This window comes from Aegilops tauschii, chromosome 4 (assembly GCF_002575655.3).
Source record: "Aegilops tauschii subsp. strangulata cultivar AL8/78 chromosome 4, Aet v6.0, whole genome shotgun sequence".
Classification (NCBI taxonomy): domain Eukaryota; kingdom Viridiplantae; phylum Streptophyta; class Magnoliopsida; order Poales; family Poaceae; genus Aegilops; species Aegilops tauschii.
The window spans coordinates 174003883-174010262 of NC_053038.3; positions in this window are offsets into that span (position 1 = coordinate 174003883).

The following is a 6380-nucleotide window of genomic DNA, read 5'->3' on the forward strand; positions in this document are numbered from 1 at the left end:
CCTTGTCCGACAAGGAGCTGGACAAGGCCCTCCACCTCCTGGTCGGGGAGGACCAGGGGTACCCACCAGATACTCATCTTCCGCTGTATCGCCGCCCGGACGGGACGAAGATTGCTGCCGCCATGCCCGTCTTCAACGAGCGCGGGCTCGTGCCGTCGGCGCCCACCGGAGCCCCAGTGGTGTTGTCCTCCGACGAGTCTGGCCAGGTGGAGGGGTCGGACTCGGAGGCGACCCAGGAGGGGGCGGGGGAGACTTCTCCTTTGCGCCTGGCCGATCTCCTCCGCACCCTCCCTGACGACGCCGACGCTGACGAGCATCCGGTGAGGGAATCATCGCACCCCGCCGGGGTCACCACGAGGTCAAAGGGCACCCCCGAAGAAGCCGCAGACTGGGGTCCCAAAGAAGGGCACGTCGGCGCTAATCGCCCAAGGCGGTGCCTCCGCATCATCGCCGGCCGACACCGCTGCGGATCCGGCCGTCGCACCCTTATCTGCTCCTGGGGCTCGCGCGCCGGTGCCCCAGGCCGTGAAGCCTTCGTGTCTGGTGCTTCAGAAGAGGGCGAGTAAGTATGCTGCCGTGGACCAGTAAGTGCTCTGCCCTGATCTTCGTTCATGTTCTTGCCGTAGTTTTCTGATGCCTCTTCCTTGTATTGCCAGGCCAACGTCGGTGGTGAAGAAGAAGAAGGAGATGGCCACGACCTCTGAGACCCAGCACCCTACCGCGGCCGTGCCACCTCCGGCGCAGAAGGACGACGATGGCTCTCGCGCCTCAGCAACCGGGTCCTCCTCCCGAGATTTGGTGGCCCGACCTCAGGAGAAGGCAATCTCCCTGGCCACGCCAGCTCCGGAAGCTCCTGCCCCCAGCTTGCCGGCTGAGGCTCCAAAGGCTCAGGAGCCCCCGGCCTCTCCTGCTGCTGCCAACTTGCAGGCCTTGGCGCCGACGCTACCTCCTCCTCTCCCCATCACGCCACTGGGCCGCGGTCCTTCCACTTCGCCTAACGCTCTGGAGGAGGCTCTTTCTGAGCTGACCCGGCTTCGGGACGACCTTCAACACGCCGACCATCGCCTTTCGTCAGGGCGCCTACAGTTAATCTCGGGGTGCCTGGGATCGGACGATCTGTCAGGGCAGCATGGAGCCAGGCCGTAACAGCCTCCGAGGAGGGTGAGCGGCCTGGTGGCCTGGCCGCGGCTGCCCGTGACGTGGGGTTGAAGGACGTTGAGGCTACCAAGGAGCGTTGCCGGCTGGCGGAGGCCGAGCTGGAGACCATGCGCAACGAGCGCGCCGTTTAGGCTCGTCAGCGCGAGGCGTGGGAGGAGAAGATGAAGGCCTGAGAGGACGCGGTCGTCGGTCGTGATACCGAGCTGGAGCAATCGGCCCAGGCGCAGGCCACGGAGCATAGCCACCTAGAGAAGCTAAAGGAGGAGTTGGAGGCGAAGAAGGTCCAGCTGGAAGCCGAGGCGAAAGTTCTTGTTGAAGATCGTGCGGCCTTCAAATCTCTTGAGCTGAAGTCCCGCGAGGCACTTCAGGAGCTCTACGGGAGGGGCTTGAAGAAGCCATTGGTGACTGATGAGGAAGGTCATGCCGAGCTACTCCCTCAGCTCGTCACAACGCTCGAGGGCGTTGTTAATGGGATCGGCCCCATGGTGGAGGGGGAGGGCCACGCGCTCTCCACTTCGGCCTTGACGCATGCTTTAGCCACCTTCATCTTCGCGATCTTGGCGTCGACCTGAGTGCTCTGCTTGAGCCTGTGGACGAGGAGCACTGCTCAGCCGCTGCCGAAGCCGTGAGAGGCCGGGTGGAGGCCCTGCTGGAGAAGTTCCTCTCCATCGACCTCCAGACCTCGGCTGATGGTGCTGCCGATCCTATGGCCATGGCTGACGGCACGGGTGACGGCGGCGCCCTAGGCTGAAGAGAAGGCTCGGTGGCAGCGCTTCTCTCCACTTTTATTTCCTGCAACATGCACCGTGCCTCGTGGAGGCGTTAAAACTTATGTTTGGTATTTGGAGAAACAATATGTCTTGTAATAATTTTCTAAGATTCTGCGATTTCCTTCCCATTGCTTTATCGTTCTGCGTCGGCAGGTGTCGGTGTCAAAACCGGCGGATCTCGGGTAGGGGGTCCCGAACTGTGCATCTAAGGTCGATGGTAACAGGAGACGGGGGACACAATGTTTACCTAGGTTCGGGCCCTCTATATGGAGGTAATACCCTACTTCCTGCTTGATTGATCTTGATGAATATGAGTATTACAAGAGTTGATCTACCACGAGAGTGGCTAAACCCTAGAAGTCTAGCATGTATGACTATGATGATAATTCGAACTAAGCCCTCCGGTTTATATAGACACCGGAGGGGACTAGGGTTGTACAAAGTCGGTTACAGAGAAAGGAATCTTCATATTTGGATGCCAAGCTTGCCTTCCACGCCAAGGAGAGTCCCATCCGGACACGGGAGAGAGTCTTCGGTCTTGTATCTTCACAGCCCATTAGTCTGGCCCATGTCCAACAGGCCGGACGCCCGAGGACTCCTTAGTGCAGGACTCCCTCAGTAGCCCGTGAACCAGGCTTCAATGACAAGGTGTCCGGCGCGCAGCTTGTCTTCGACATTGCAAGGCGGGTTCCCTTTTTCGAATACTCCAAAACAGTCTTCGGACGCAACAAATGTATCCGGATTTGCAACACAAGTACCACACACAACCGTAGAGAGTATAATATTCCATGAGTCCAATCCGCTGACAACTTTTTGTAATGTGACATCACGTCTGCCCGGTCATTATTTCAAACCATTTTCGTCTGCCAGGTTTAGGAGGAGGCGTTCGATATCCATTGCCTTTATAAAGGAGCCAAGGGCCGTCTTTCTTTTACGCCGAGCCCTTCTAACCTCGAGTTCCAGCACCCAAGGTTCGACTTCATTGCTTCCAACTTCCCAGTCATGTCCGGACCCAGCCCCCACAAGGCCAATGGGTGGCTTCTTCTGTTACAGAGGAGGACATTGCGAAGCTCCGGGTGGCCAGATACCTAACCGCGGAGATCCCCCACAGACTTCCCGCTCAAGGACAGGTTATTCCAACTCCCAGATCCAGTGAGAGGGTCGCATTCATCTCTCACTTCCTCCGAGGGCTAGGATTAGCTCTTCATCCCTTCGTCCGGGGGCTCATGTTTTATTACAGACTAGATTTTCACGATCTAGTCCAGATTCTTTCCTCCACGTCTCATCGTTTATCATCACGTGCGAGGCCTTCCTCCGTATTCCCCCACACTTCGGCTTATGGCTCAAGACCTTTAGTGTGAAGCCGAAGGTGGTCGACGGGAAACAGGCGGAGTGCGGTGTTGCTACAGTGAGCAAGCTTACCAATGCTCTCTAGCCAAAAGGCTCCTTCACCGAAACTTCCAACCTATGGCAGTGGGAGTGGTTTTACGTCACTGAACCCCGCGGTATCAAGTGGGCAGCTATACCTACGTTCCGTTCTGGCCCACCGTTATAGCTTGCATCATGGATTAATAAGGGGCTGGACTGGGGATCAATTGATGAAGTGCAGACTCTACAGAGCCGCATCTGAAGCTTCCTTGAGAAGGACATCGATCTTGTCAACATGATTCAAGTAATGCTAGTCCGCCGAGCCCTGCCATGACAGCGTAGGCCTCTCCGTATGTGGGAGTTTAATTCGGAAGGACCATGGACCCTCCAACACTTCTTTGGCACTACACACAAAGGAATGTGGAAGTTATTTTCGGGAAACGAAAACAGTGGCAGGACACCATCGAGGACATTGGCCTCGACTGCAACCATCCGGATACCTCGGTAAGCGCTCGACTCCTGAACACTTTTTAGTTAAGTATGCCATAATATGTTACTGAGCAAACTATCTTCTTCTAGGGCTGGATAAAGAAAGCGGACCGAATTAGGTGTTCGGCCCCCCTTCCCGAAGACTCAGCGGATCCCATGCTAACAAGGATGCTGGCCCCGGCACCACACCAGGTGCCCTTGAAGGAAGACAAGGCGGAGAGCGGGAAGGCCAAAGATGGTCTCCGTTTCGAGGGTATATCATGCACTGTGTCCGGGGAGATCAAGGTTCCCCCGCCCGAAGACAAAAGTGAAGGAGAAGCCAACATCCCTTCTCCACATGGTAAGAAAAGGGCTGCCTCCGAAGAGTGGGAGGACAGGGCTCCTAAGCGAGGCAAGATGCCCCTGTCGGGCGGCTCGGGCTTGGAGGACGACGTCGTCGTACGGTCCCATGATGAGGACAAGCCTCTAGCCAAATAGTAAGTGAACAAGTGTGTTTTTAAACATATCCCGTTCCTTTCCTGTTACCAAGGAAACATCTAGAATATATGTTTTTGCAGTTCGGCACACAGTCTTCTTCACCAATCCTCTTCCTCGGGGGACCTTCTCCCGGAGATGATGGAAAGCGAGATACCTCCACCGGTCTCCTCCCCCAATAGGGTGGACGACTTCGAGGTGTCGTCCCGGAGGGTCTCTCTTGATCAACAAGTGGTGCGAGGGGTGATGAAGACACTACTCGAAGGTGATACTTCGGTAGCCCAGGGTCCGGGGGACAGTCCGGCTTACAGCCAGAGACGACTCTAGGGATGAATAAACGGATCCCTTCAAAGGGAGGCCGTACTCCTACAGCAGCTTCCGGAGATCCAGAAGCGCCGGATATATTGACGAACATGCTGCAACAGGCGTCCGTCTCAGAGGAACATCGTACCTTGATGGGTACGGTGGTTGAAAGGGTTCTCTCCGCGAAAAGCAGATTGAATGAAGTCTTCATGAGCCTGCTAAGAGGCTTCGAGGTTTGTACTGTAATATTTTCGTTTGTGTTTTATTCACAAACTGCACCTGTGTATAGATAGTAGCCCCTGAGACTCTGATTGGCTTGCCAAGGGAGGTGATCAGAGGATCAAAAATATATGCCCAGTAAATAATCTGATTAATTGGAACACAAGCTGTTACCTCCCGGGCGACTGCCCGAACTATAGAGGTTGCAGATCTGCAGCGGAAACTTGATGTAGCAGATGATGACATCAAGCTTATCAACAGGCGGCTTGACAAGGTGCAAGGTATGTCTTGGGGGTAGTCATTACATGCGCGTGCTTATAATGACGCTAAGAATTGTATACTAAAATATGCATGACTGCAGATGGTGCTGCCGCGGTTAAGGTCCTTCGGGCTGAGCTGACCCGGGCCAAGGAGCAGGCCCGGATTAGTAATGCGGCTGCCGAGAAGGCATCGGCCGAATTAAAGGCCGAACAGGCTGCTCGGCGCCAGTATGAGGAGAGAATATCCATGATGGCGCTTGAGCTAAAGGATGCCGCTAGCCGCCGCGAATTTCTCGAGAAGGATAATAAAGCCAGAACGGCTGATCTTGTCAAGGCCTTACGAGAGGCGAAAGAAGCACGGTCCGAGTCTAGAGCAGCCCGGGAGGAGATCTCGCAAGCGGGGGAGATCGCAGCTGGTAAGCCCTTTTTATTACAAACTAAGTTCGGAGATCCGAATTATTCCCCGCTTAATCAAGTGTGGAGTTCTCCAGACGCGTTGTTGGACTTGTCGAAGAGTGTCTCCGATGCGACGCAGTTTTTCCAAGCGCAAGAAGGATGTGCAACAGAAAAGCTGTTATGGTCGCAGTTTAGCATGCCGAAGCGTCTGCTGTTGCTGAACGAACAGATGGCCCAATGGGCAGAGCTCCACAAGATATCCGGATCTACCATGAAGGACGTCGTGGTCCGTTTGTGGCCGAGCGAGCCAATTCTGGATAGTTATTTCGATTTGGTGCAGCGACTTGTTGATGCGGTGCCGCGTATCGACGCCATTAAGCGGTCAACGTGCATTGAAGGTGCACGGATGCCCTTTTCCCGTGTCAAGACATACTGGGCGAAGATGAATGCCACCGATGCTGCATCGAAGAGTCCACCCAAGGGCAAGGACCACCACGCACAGGAGTATTATTTCGAGGATGTATTAGAGGGTGCCCGCTTGATAGAGGGTCAGTGCTCGAAAGACATGATATTCGAGTGAGATGTATTGAAATTCCAAGAGACAATATTATGATATAATAAAGCTATTTTCCATTGGTTCCTCCTGTGCGGCCGTTTTTGTATAATCTGAAAGCTTTCCAGCCGTCGGCTTCAGCCCCCTCGTAGAAAATACGGGGGTGTTCGGAAAAGCACTTGATCACTCTTAACCCAATGTCTTGGTCCATGAAGGAGGTGTCAATGCGGCAAACTAGGCAATCGGACTATAGGGCGTTAACACTTTCACTTAGCCATAGGAGTTTTACGGTGGGTCTATGATATAGACCCTGTTATGTACGCGGTTATCCCAATATGGTGCGTTACATGTATGACCTGAAGAAAGGTCCTTCGTGTAATACAGAGGGAA